The sequence below is a fragment of the Rhinopithecus bieti genome, unplaced genomic scaffold (assembly GCF_001698545.2).
Source record: "Rhinopithecus bieti isolate Rb0 unplaced genomic scaffold, ASM169854v2 scaffold_1060, whole genome shotgun sequence".
NCBI classification, from domain to species: domain Eukaryota; kingdom Metazoa; phylum Chordata; class Mammalia; order Primates; family Cercopithecidae; genus Rhinopithecus; species Rhinopithecus bieti.
In genome coordinates this window covers 151,531-165,372 of record NW_016803381.1, presented here as the reverse complement: position 1 = coordinate 165,372, position 13,842 = coordinate 151,531, and the positions used below count along the sequence as shown (strand labels likewise).

The following is a 13,842-nucleotide window of genomic DNA, read 5'->3' as shown; positions in this document are numbered from 1 at the left end:
AAATATATATATATATATATATACACACACACACACACACACACACACACATATACATATATATTAATCAGTGACAGGGAATGCCTCAAAGTTAACTTTTGGTGTGACTTGTATAAGCGCTCTGGAAACAGAAACAACCCTAGATGAGTGGCCTGCTGATTATTTGGCTTTAATACCAGAGAGTCACATCACCTCTCATAGCTTTGTTTTCTCCATACGCAGTCTGATCCTTCACTGTGGTTTGCCTGGGAAACCATATTTTCCTGACTTCCCATCCATTTTAGCTTTTGCCATTTTCAAAAGTTCCCAGTGTTGGTAATATATAAAGCCATAAATTAGAATGATGTTTTCTTCTAACTTTTCTGGCAATAACGTTCTGCTATCCATGGGCCCAATTTAGGAGTAGGGAAGGCCACTAGATGTGAATAGCAAATGAAGTGTTTCATTTACCAAGTGAAATATAAATTTCACAGGCAGAACAGAGCTAGAACTATATACATATCTGTATATATTTCAAAAACAATGTTTTGAAAAGAAGTGTGATATTATTTTTGTAAGTTAAAAAACACAAATCAAGACTAAATATTGGAATGGTTGTATAAATAGATGAGTGAAAATATAAAATAGACTGAAACAATGCACACTAATTCATAGGAGTTTCTGAGAGGAGACTTAACTGTTGCATTTTATTTCTTTATAAAGGAGGCTTTAAGCAGACATTATAAAATAAAATGAGTCAATTCTGGGAGGTGGGAAATTGATTTTATTCTTTGTTCTTTTCTTCATTATTTAAATGTCTCATTATTTGAATTCATATTCATATAATATGAATTACGTGAACAAAAAACAGAACACAGACTATGAAAACAAAGAGAAGGTGAAACTAATCAAAGATAGGCCTGGAAAAGTGAGCCCAGAGTACTGAAATATTTATTTATTTAAATATTCATTATTGCAGCTGGTAAGCATGTGAGAAGTGAACCGCAGTCCGTTGAGTTAATGTTCTTACAGGCAATCACTAACTGCTTTATGTGTCTCATGTTGGCATAATCTCAATGTAGTTCACCACCTGAGTCCTTTTGAACTTTTTACTGGCTAGTTCAAATTATGGAACAGTTGATACCAACAACATGATTGAAAAATAGGAATTGATTACAACACAGATACTTAGAACTAAACCCTATCAATTTTCAAACTCATCCAACTTGCATGAGCGTCTTTGAACATGTAACAACGTGTTGTCCAAGATCTCCTTTGATATGACAAGCTGAAGTTGACAGTACAGGTCTCTTAGAATAATACAAAGTAGAAATTGAGCTAAAAAAATCTTTCCAGCAACTAAGAATAGGTAAATAATAAGGAAATGGTAACAAAGTAGAACAATTATCTTGGCAGCTTTTCTAATGTTGTATGTGTTTAGTATTTCTCCCTGCACATTTTAGAAACATTTTGTTTTTATGAATCCCAAATAAGAAGAGAGGAACTTTTTTTTTTTTTTTTTTTTTTTTTTTTCTTTTTTTTTTTGCGAGACGGAAGTCTCGCTCTGTCGCCCAGGCTGGAGTGCAGTGGCGCGATCTCGGCTCACTGCAAGCTCCGCCTCCCGGGTTCACGCCATTCTCCTGCCTCAGCCTCCCGAGTAGCTGGGACTACAGGCGCCCGCCACCACACCCGGCTAATTTTTTGTATTTTTAGTAGAGACGGGGTTTCACCATGTTAGCCAGGATGGCCTCGATTTCCTGACCTCTTGATTCACCCACCTCGATCTCCCAAAGTGCTGGGATTACAGGCGTGAGCCACTGCGCCCGGCCAAAGAGAGGAACTTTTTACCTTAGTGGGTGTCATTTTAACCTTCTGGATTGTTTAAGGGAGTCCAAGTGTTTCCCAAGATGACATTCTAGTTCCCATGTATTGAGTATCATCTATTGAGTGCCCACTATAGAGCAACCATTTTGAATTAGTTCATTTACACTCATTTTTTTCTCTTCTCACCACAGTCCTGTGACATGTACTATCTCCTTTTCTCTGATGTAGGCACTAAGGATCAGAGATGAGAGATTTGGTCAAAGCCTAAGAGTAAGTGACAAAGCTGGTAGGTCTAACTTAAAAGCAGCCTTGTAGTCCCTTACTGTATTGTCTTCAGAGGAACCCTTCCCACATCAATGATTTCAACAACAGACTCTGGAATTGTTGTCTTTGGAGATGAATTAATTACCCATCCCCAACACCAACCCCTCATCCTCCCACTTGTGATCAACCAACTCAGTTATCAGAGGTAGCTTATTATAATTTCAGACAGCCTTTCCCTTGATTAAGCAAAAATGTTTTCTCCTCTAATTCCATCCACTCAAATCTAGTTTTGCCTTCTCAATCACACGGATTTTTTTTGACATGATATTTCTGGCATAATTGAAGAAAGTTAGCACATCTTCTCTAGGACCTCCACAAAGTAAATCATCTGCCATTCCTGATATAACACCTTTTGGGTCTCCTCACACTCCTCTAGTCAATTTTTCTCTAGTTCAGAATTTCCATGCTAGTGATTCACAGACTCTGGAGAATTGCAGTGTCTTTAGCTCTGATCCCCACAGCTCACAACAGTGCAGGGCACAGGGTAAATGGGGTAAATGCTCAAAGAACACTTACTGAATGAAGAAATGAGAAAATGAGTTTGGCACATTGCAAACATTAATTGACAATTACTTTGATCACTAAGAATTAGTGCTAATCTGTTAACGACCACCTTCATTCTTTGTATATATTCCCTTTACTCTCCTTGACAAGGGTGTCTGTGTGTTCTGCTCCTTTGTTTGTTGGTTGTTTTGTTTTGTTTTCCATTTTCCCTCCAGAATTCACTGCTTGCAGTGTTTGGACAGTCTTCAAAAAGTGACAGTCTGGCTAGCATGAACAGTAACAAGATTTATTCTTTATGTTTAGGGCTATGCTTGTTTGATTTGGTTAGTCGTGCTTAAAACAAAATGGCTAGGTTTCTCTTTTGCTTTTATTACCCAAGAGAAGAAGAAAACATTTTACACGGTTCTTTTGACTACTTCCAGACCTTTTTCTGGTGGTGGTCAAAGAATATATGTACTAAATGTAGATTTATGAACAAATAAAGATACATGTTTAAAAATCAATGTTTATTTAGCAAGGGTATTAGAGTTACGGTCTATTCTGTAGTCTTTTTATAGTTTCAGGCACTACTAGGCATGTCTCCTGAGCCAGCAGGATGAATCTGCCAGGGATATAACTGCATGAATGCATAAAAGTTCTTATAGGAAGGACTATGATGATGGCTGTTAGCCAAACCCCAGGACCAAGACCTGCCTGGCCCAAAGCCACTTATTAACAGTCCCAGTCCTTGTGTAAGTGAGGGAAAAAACTCTTTAAGGTGAATGGATAAAAAGAGTTGAAGTACCAAACTCAATACAGGGACAACAGTCAGGGTTAGAAGGCAAGAGATGAATGCCTGAAAGCAGAACGTCGGGCAATTTGAGCCCTGAAACAAATGGGCGACACAGGTAGGGGAGCAGATTCCCTGTCAGCTGAGAGACTGCTAGCGGGAGCACCTGAAGCAGAGTGAGTGCTCTCAGGAGGATTAGCAGTGAACAGGAGTCAATGCATTGGCCAGAATCATGGATAGCGACTGGATGTGAACAGACTACGAAGTTCACGGGTACACTGGTTACTCTTTCCCATGAGCTATTTGGAGCTCAGAGTCTAGCAATAATGCTAATACAGCCTGGGACAGAAAATGGCTATTTTGTTAGTGTTAATTGATTGTTATAGTACTGGCCGGTATAACCTTGACTATTTTACCTAAATTAAAACTTTAAAAAAATTATTGGTCATTAATTATAATACATTTTCCTTTCACACTTCCTCTGAGTTCCCAGCATTGAAGGAGCAGAGGTACTCTAGAAGGAGGCAAACAATCTTTCTTGTGTCATCAACTTCAATAAAACAGGAAACATTTCTCTCCAAATTTTATCATTGTGTCACTACTCTGTGATTATCTACTGCATAACTCAAGACAGAAATTGAATTATTTCATTTTTATTAGACATAACTTATTTTAACATGTTATCCTAATTCAGAGATTACTGAAGGTGGTTGCAAATAATTTCTACTGAAATAAAATGCCCTGGCACATGTAAGAATTATAAAACTGTCTGGTTGAAATCCTCTCCTCTCTTGGATACTCTAAGCCAAATTAATTGATCTTTTTAGGTGGAACAATTCAACTTTCCATATTATCACTGGTCTTTACTAGAACTTCACCTTTATTTATTTATTTATTTATTTTTTGAGATGGAGTCTCACTCTGTAACCCAGGCTGGAGTTCAGTGACGTGATCTTTGTTCACTGCAAGCTCTGCATCCTGGGTTCATGCCATTCTCCTGCCTCAGTCTCCCAAGTATCTGGGACTACAGGCACCTGCCACCGTGCCCAGGTAATTTTTTGTATTTTTAGTAGAGACAGGGATTCATTGTGTTAGCCAGGATGGTCTCCATCTCCTGCCCTTGTGATCCACTTGCCTCGGCCTCCCAAAGTGCTGGGATTACAGGCATGAGCCACTGCGCCCGGCCTTCATCTTTATTTTTAATTAAGACATATTATGTATTCTTCACACAAAAACTTCTGTGATGCTGTGTGCCTTCAGGAGATAAAATAGCAAATTAGTACTATCCCAGAACAATTTCTGCTTTACTAAGCCGTCAAACAGTAATATATTGGAATGTTAGTCAGGACTTAACTGATTTATTAATTCCATTTCCCCTCAAAAAATCAAGAAAAAGCAATTTTCAAACATTTATTAGGTTCATGCTATTTGAGTCTCTTCTTTGTTTTATATGTACAGAAGTTTTAATATATCTACAATTAAGTCTATCAATCTCCAATTTTGATTTGTGCATTCAATGTCATGTTAGACAAGATTATGAAATTTTTTGCCAATCTATTTTCCTCCAGTTATGTCTCAGTCATTGTTCTGCTTTTATCAATCTGACAAGTATTTGTATATTGTATAAATAAAATATCCAAATTTACATGTTTTCCTAATATTAACTAATTATTGTTGTTGTGCTTTTTGAAGAGTCACTACATTCTCCATCAACATAAAATGTGGTTTTTCTTATGCATTACTTTTACATGTGCTTTGATCTGTTTGGGGAATTCTCAGACTGACTTGGCTTCTCCAAGTTTCTATGTTAGTACCACACAGTTTTAATAATTGTAACTTTTTAATATGCTTTAATACTGGGAAATAGCAAGTTTCATCTTTCTTTTCTTTTCAAAATGTACCTTTTCCAGACTGTCCATGCTTCCAGATGAATTTTAAAATCATTTTGCCAAGCTCTCTCCTAAATCCTTTTTGGGATTTTAAATGAAATTGTACTAACTTTATAAATTAATTTGAGGAGGCTAACATCTGTTCAACATCTATTATTCTCATCCAAGAATATAATATAAACCTTCATTACTGCTAATTTTTCTTTCTGCATAACACACTTAACAGCCAATTGTTTATCTAGTATTTCTCTATAGATGTTATTTTCTTAAGTCTTGTACATTTCTTCAACAGTTTATTCATAGCTATATAATATTTAATTGCTATGATGAGTTTTTTAAATGTTTTTTTATTTGTTGCTGTCATAGAAAACCAACTGATTTTACACATTTATCTTTTGTAGGGTTCCTTAACAAAGTTCATTACCCTAATGGTTCTTCAGTTAATTCTCTTGGGATTTTTAGTAAAATATATATATTTTTTTAAGCAAAAAAAGATGTAACATTTTTTATAATAATTTTCACCTTTGAGAGGCAGCATAACATGGTATTTATGATTAAAGACTCGTGGGTCAAACCATATGAGTTTTAATTCAGCTCTGCTACTTATTAGCTTTATGACCTTGGCCTTGTTACTTAGGATCTCTTGGCTTCAGCTTCCTAATTTGCAAAATAGAATGATAATAGTCCATATCTCCTAGGATTGTTGTGAGGATCAAATGAGTTAATATTTGTAAAGCATTTAGAACAGTTCCTAGCATATATAGGAAAAATGCAGAAAATATTAGTCTTTTAAAACATTTATTGCATTGGTTAAAATTTGTTAAATGGTATTAACTGTAAGTGATGAAATTGGTGATGTAGTAAGCTACTAGGGTTTTTCTGCTTTGCTGAAATCACATTTTTGTATTTTAATGACATCTCTCTATTCCTAAATTACTATGTTACATGTATGTGTATTTTCTTAAAAGAAATATAGTTGCATTTTATCAAAGGTCATTTGAAATCTATTTGGAAGTTAAAATATGGGTTTTATTCTTTGGTCTAAGATTATGAAATCACTTTAATAAGTTTCCTGATACTGAACCACTTTCACATACCTAGAATAAACACCATGTGTTGTATTATTCTATTTTATTGATATCTACATTCTTTAGCTAGTATTTCAATGAATTTTTATGATTTTCTTTTTTGTGATACTTTTATTAGTTTTGTTTTTTTCTTTTACTTTTTTAGTATTGTGCTTCTTATTAAATAAATCAGAAAAATGTTTTCTCTTTCAAAGAATTCATTGAGTATAGGGATAATTTGTTCCTTAAGAGTATATATTTCTAGTAACTGATTATAAATAGCTGATGAAAATAAGATACTATAGTCATTTAAACATAGTGCTTTACCTCCCACCAAACATTTCTATTCAAGCTGGTCAAGGACATAGGCTTATGCATCTGACAAAATTAGGCTCAAGTCCTAACTCACCACCCACTTGCTAAATGTGTGCATTTGGCAAGGTATGCTTGAATCACAAGAAATAACCATGCCTCCTTACCTTCCTCATAGAGTTATTGTGCGAATTAAACAAGATTATGCTTATAAATCACTGTATACTCAGTCCACAATATAGACCTAATAAATTATTTTATATATTAGTTTTAATTTTCCTTAAGTACAAAATTAATTTGTATTTATAATTATACTTATTTTGTTCTCATATGGAGATTCTAGTGGTTTATGTAGAAACATAAATGATTTGGGTAAAATTATTTGTGTGAAATTAGTTTATAATAAAAGTAGATTTTAATTAGGACATGTTATTCTTAAATTTATTTTTAGACATGTTGACATAAATTTAAATTTTCACATCAAAGTAAAAATGCTCTGGTGAGCCATGGAAATGAACCTATTGTCAATGTTTAAACGAAATCACGGAGGGTTAATAGGAAAGTTGTATACTAGTTTTAAGAAGACTAGGCAATGAGCCTAAACCAAACATAATGTCTTCCACTCCTTCCTGCTCCCTGGAGTTCTGTTCTAGTAGGAATCTGAGAGGGGCAGAAGAACTTTGGAGCCTCCCCTCAGGCTGCTGCTGACCTTGGGTTCTCTTGCTCTGTCACCTAAGCTGTAGTGGAGAAGCAAGGTTCTCACTCTGGTTAGGAGAATGTAGCACTAAGGGATCCAGGTGCCCTCAAACACAAGTTTTACCAAACTGATAACATTTATATATTTATTTTTTATTTATTTATTTATTTTTGTTATACTTTAGTTCTGGGATACATGTACAGAATGTGCAGGTTTGTTACATAGGTATACATGTGCCATGGTGGTTTGCTAAACCCACCAACCCGCCATCTACATTAGGTATTTCTTCTAATGTCATCCCTCCCCTTGCCCCACACCCCCTGATAGGCCCCAGTGTGTGATATTCCCCTCCGTGTCCGTGTGTTGTCAGTGTTCAACCCCTACTTATGAGTGAGAACATGCGGTGTTTGGTTTTCTGTTCCTGTGTTACAAACTGATAACATTTTTATGAAATACTAATAAGACTGCAATATGAACGTGGCCTCAGTTTTCAAAGGATGCACTACTGATGTATGAGTATATACAGATATCTGTCCTAGATAGATAGATAGATGATAGATAGATAGGTAGGTAGATAGATAGACAGAAGATAGATAGGACACATATCTGTGAGATACCAGCACACAAAAACCTGTCTCTGAAACAAGTATTAACTTGAGGTTTAGTCATCAACAATATTTAATTGGCCGGGCGCGGTGGCTCAAGCCTGTAATCCCAGCACTTTGGGAGGCCGAGACGGGTGGATCACGAGGTCAGGAGATCGAGACCATCCTGGCTAACACGGCAAAATCCCGTCTCTACTAAAAAATACAAAAAACTAGCCGGGCGAGGTGGTGGGCGCCTGTAGTCCCAGCTACTCGGGAGGCTGAGGCAGGAGAATGGCGTGAACCCAAGAGGCGGAGCTTGCAGTGAGCTGAGATCTGGCCACTGCACTCCAGCCTGGGCGACAGAGCGAGACTCCATTTAGAAAAAAAAAAAAAAAGAATATTTAATTGTATGTACTAATTATAATTCTATCACTATGGTCTCTGAGGAGAGTAGTAATAAGAAAAGCAGTCAGTTTATAAGATCTGATAGGCAGTATGAATTTCTCTTCTATTTTAAAGGCTATAAATTTCAAAATATCATTCTGATGGGCGAGCCGCCTCTACGAGAACCATTTAAATAGGCACAGCTAAGAGTGGAAATATCAAACCAAGCTCAGCCTCTACTAATCACTTATCCCTGGCAGACACGAGTTGAAAATGTGTATCTCAAGGTCCCAGTATGTATTGTTTGCTATTAATTAGAAATTAACAGTATATTCTATCAACCTTATATTAAACTACATTGTTTTCTAAAATGAAGATATCCCACCTTACATTTTCTTTGCTGTCATCTGGCTTTATAGCAACAAATATATTTTTAGGAACATGTTCAATATATTATTCCATATGTTCCAAGATCAATGGAACAAAAATGTACTTACTCCTATCTTTCCTGTCCCTGGCACAGGGTTTCCTGCTTCTCCCAGAGTTCTCTTGATTGAGTGTCTTTTCAGTATAGCATGACTCCTGAAGGAAACAAAGGCAGGAAAAGATTTATTAAGATAAACATCTCTAGTTTCTTGTCTCTTGCAAAAAAGAACAAGTTGTTCCTTAGACAAAAAAGTCTAATTTAGTGACCAAATGTCACATGTTTTTAAAACAACATTCATTGTCTTTTTTATTCCTTTCCCCCAAATTGTTTTATTCAGTTTCTCTGATAGCAAGAGCAGGACAAATTTTCTTGAGTAAGCAGCTCCATACACCCAGATAAATAAGGAATGTATTTCTTTGTATTATTTTGTTCACCATTCAAACACATCAATTGTATTCTGAGCAGTCTTTCTTGTGTTTTGCTCTAAAACTGTGTAACATGAACAGTCAGAGACATTCTTACTGAATAGTAAAATCAACAAGAAAGCAAGATTTTTTTTTATATTTTCAAATTTCCATTGGAAATAGATTCACTAGGTGAATGATAGCCTTTCTCAAATGCGTGATTTAAAAAGCAATATATCCCTGCAACCGTTCACCTTTGAATTTAAATACCAAGGAGCAAGGACAATGTTTTCCTAATCACAAGATCTAGTGATTGGAATTGTTGGAGAGAAATGAATCCAATAAAATCCAGTCTATGCATAATGCCTCATCATCAAGAGGTAATATAACATTTTGCTATGAATAGGTAGCAAATTCACTTGAATATTTTTTTCTGATCATATTCTTTTAGGTATTTATATGTAAAAAAGTCACCATTTAAAAACTGGTTATTAGCTTGAAATAGCTGGAAAACAACTGAGTTATTTTCATTTACATATATACTTCTGTGGAGGTGGCCACAGTTGATCACTGAGTTAAGCAGATGCCCTTTCACTCAGGCACTCTACATATTTGAGCAGACACATAGTAAATGCTTAGATGTTAAAAATGAATAAGCCGTGTCGCTTTCATTCTATGAAGATCATCTGTTTCTTTTTCTAAATGTGGGGCCAGTAATATCAACATTCCTCTGTTCATATACTAGGGTTATTCAGAGCAGGGAAGAGTCTAGTTTCATATTATGTATTCAAGGATCAGCGTTGTCTGCTGTCTTCTCTTCCCTACTCCTTTCTAATAAACCATCAAATTCTATCTATTCCAGGCTCTTAATGTTCTTCAAGTCACTCTTCCTTCCAATTCCATTTGCATGGGCAAATCTAGTTCAACTCTTCCCAGTCATAGTTTTTTCCATGCCACCCGTTCTTCCAGGGGTTATGACATCTCTCACTAGTCTCCCTGGCCTGAGTCATTCCCCTTCCAAACCATTCTCCACACACCTTTCACACTGGGACAGTAACTGAACTTCCAATTTGTATAAAACCCAAGAACTACATGTAGTGGAGATATTTCACTATGATTCTCAAATAAAGTATCTTTTCCCCCAAATGTCAACATCGTTATGTTAGCCACTCTTAGTTTTCAAATAGTTTGATTACTCTCTGCTTTGCTTCTCACATAGTTTACAAATACACCAGCAAAAGAATGTCGTAAAGACATTGAAACATAAAGACAGAAGCACTGAACTCAGTTCTAGTTTCAACTCATCTATTTATCAGCTGTTGATTTTGAGTAGTCATCTCCTTTCCTGGAGGTGAATGGCAGAACTTTGCTCATCAAATGGCACAGTAATATTAATCCTATCTGCCTCTCCAGGTTGTTCTGAGATTTAAGGAAATTCACATACAACGAAATTCCAAATATACAGTTATTACGCTCCCTGAAGATCTGCAAAAGTATAAACTTGCTTCTTTTGTTTAACACTAAATTCAGATTGGGACCTAAGAGGTATCTGTGATCACACTCTTAAGTCTTACAGCTTTCTTTTGGAAATAAGTTTGTTTTGGCTTCCCCCACACCCCCCAAAAAAGAGCACCAAAGGAATTAAACTGTAATATACTTTGATGTCAAAGGCACTCTGAATCTAAAAGAGTGGGAAAAAGGAAAGGGAGCTCAAAACAGTGACAAATCTCAATTGGCTGAACCTGCCATTTGATTAAAATAACTCAACTGCCATATGCAGCACAGATATTAATGCCATCTTCTTCAAACTCTGCTAATATCTCCAGACATTACTGGACACGAATAGAAAATATGTCCCTATTCTCTGTCATTGTGTTGTAGAGTTTTAAATGAAAGAAATGTAGAGTGTGTGCAATAGGATGTTTGTTTGTTCTGTTTCCAAAGAGGAAATAAAAGATATCAACCAAATATTCCTTAATATATAATCAGCACTGTGACCTCAGCTCAAGGAAGTCTTTATTTTAGACATAAAAATGACACAAAATGCTGCTAATCCATGTTTTCCTCTCCTTCAACCCCTGAGTTCTCATGAGCATCCCATCCTGCTGGTTTCCAGGTAACTTTTATATGGGCTTTTGGATGAGCATTGGTTGCAAATACTTTTGGAAGATACTGATTATCCTACTTAACCTCTTTACTGTTTTAGATCACTGGATAATTAGCCAAACAGGGCACTGAGGATCATAAACTGAAAAGAAACAGATATAGCATATCTGTGCAGTATCAATTTCATCAGGCTAATGGATTGAAAATGGTAATTTTAATAGTGCTTTTGAAAATTATTGTTAAAATCATATAAAATTTATCATCTTAATCATTTTTAAGTATATAGTTCAGTATTCTTCATCATATTCATATTGTTATACAACCAATCTCCACAACTTCTTTGTCTTGCTGAAACTTCATACCTATTAAGCTATCACCTCCATTTCTCTTTCCAAAACCCCTAACCATCATCTTACTGTCTGTTTATATAAATTTTACTATCTAGATAGTTTTATAAGTGGAATCATATAGTATTTGTCTTTTTGTGACTAGCTCATTTCACTTAGCATAATGTTCTCAAAGTTTATCTATGTGGCAACATGTGTCAGCATTTCTTTACTTTTTTAGGCTGAATAAAGCCTTAAATAAAAATACTGTAATATATATGCCATATTTTGTTTATGTGTTCATCCATCAATGGACACTTGAGTTACTTTCACCTTTTGGATATTGTAAATAATGTTACTGTGAACATGGGTGGACCAATATCCCCTCAACACCCTGCTTTCAAATCTTCTGGATATATACACAGAAGTGGAATTGCTGGGCCCTATGGTAATAGTATTTCTTTTTAACATAATTATTTACAATAGTTTTGATTTACAAAAAAAATTTAAGATAATACAGAAAGTTCCTCTAGCGTTCCATACCCAGTTTCTCCTATTATTAGTATCTTACATTAGTATGGTACATTTATTACAATTAATGAACTAATATTGATATGCTGTTGTCAACTAAATCCCATATTTCATATCTCTTTCGTTTTTATCTAATGCCCTTATGGTATTTTGGAGTGTCATTTAGGATACCGCATTACATTTAGTTATCATGTTTCCTCTTTGCTGTGACATTTTCTTAGACTTTCCTTGTTTTTAATGACCTTAATAGTTTGACAGATATTTTGTAGAATGTCTTTCAATTGGGATTTGCCTGGTGTTTTTCTCATGATTAGACTGTGGCTATGGGATTTTGGGAGGAAGACCACATAGGAAAAGTGCCATTTTCATCACATCATATCAAGGGTCTATAAAATCAATACGGCATCACTACCAATGTTGACCTTGATGAGATAGTGTTTGTTAGGTTTCTCCACTGAAAAGTTAGTCTGCCTCTTGCTGCTTTCCACAGTATTTTTGGGAAAGAAGTCACTGTGTGTAGCCCACAATTAAGAAGAAAGGAGTTATTTTCTACCTCCTTGAGGATATTGTATCTACATAAATTATTTGGAATTCTTCTGCACAGGAGATTTATCTCTTCTTCTCATTTATTTATGTATTCAATTATTTATTCATAATTATATGAACTCATGGTGGATATTACATTTTATACTTTGGATTATAATCCAACAGTACTTTATTATGCTCTGCAAATTGTTCCAGACTGGGTCATCATTAGCTCTTTCAGTTGGCTCCTGTAGTATTTTTCCTGTTAATGCATTGCATTATGTATCACCACTCAATATTTCAGCCTTGACATCTAGCATATAGCTCTATCTGGGTAACACAGCTAAGAAAAACTTATTCAAGTACAATGAAAGACATAGAGTATTATGAAGCAGGTGTAATGGACATTGTGGTGTGCCACCAGATGCCCCCTTCAGGACTGAACTATTCATTTCCCCAGCTGATTATCAGTGGCTGATGGCCCTCAACTGAAACCTTCCAATTACGAGTTTATGCAGGGCATAAAGAACCTGCACTGAGCCCTCATTTGGACTGATTCTGAGAGCACATCCCAGCTGCTGAGTTCCCCATGGAATCAGCTTTCCCCGCTACCCAGGAATGTTTCCTGTATACACAAACAACACTAGGTAACCTCAAGTAAGGGAGATACGGTGAAAATCAGTATATTGAACACAAGCAACTAGAAAGAAATTGGCTACAGAGAGGAGAGAATTTAAATTGTGAAAAATGTAGTGAGTCAGGTCAGGATAGGTTATAAGGAATCCTGAAAGCCAGGCAAAAGGTTTAAGATTGAATTAGTAGCAATAAGTCTAACTGGGGGTGCAGTCCAATAAAGTATGATGTAGCCGTATGAATAAATAGTATCTAGCTATAAGAAACCAGAAATTGTAGCTAACATTTAGTCTGGCTATTAATGCACAGGACATACTTTGTATACACTATGTCATTAAATCTTCGTTACAACTATTAAGATCTCAATTTTGCAAATGACAAAACTGAAGCTCAAAAATATTCACTAACTTACCCAAGATCACATAGCTAAGAAGCCACTAGAGAGATTCAGACTTTGCTCTGTATTACTCTTTAAGTAATGCTATTCTACTCACCAAGTCTTAAAGAATATGTAATCATAAGACATGGCAAATGTTTCATAAATGTTAAATGAA

At 35.6% G+C, this 13,842-nt stretch overlaps 1 protein-coding gene across 3 annotated transcripts in view; it reads right to left on the bottom strand.

Annotated features, from left to right (window-relative positions):
* PKIB (cAMP-dependent protein kinase inhibitor beta) overlaps positions 1–13,842 on the bottom strand; it is a 123,851-nt gene that overhangs the window by 91,879 nt on the left and 18,130 nt on the right. For all 3 annotated transcript variants that reach the window (XM_017881881.1, XM_017881861.1, XM_017881871.1), the window contains exon 2: positions 8,834–8,918. The gene's annotated coding sequence lies outside the window, so the exon portion shown is untranslated. The remainder of the gene's footprint in view (positions 1–8,833; positions 8,919–13,842) is intronic.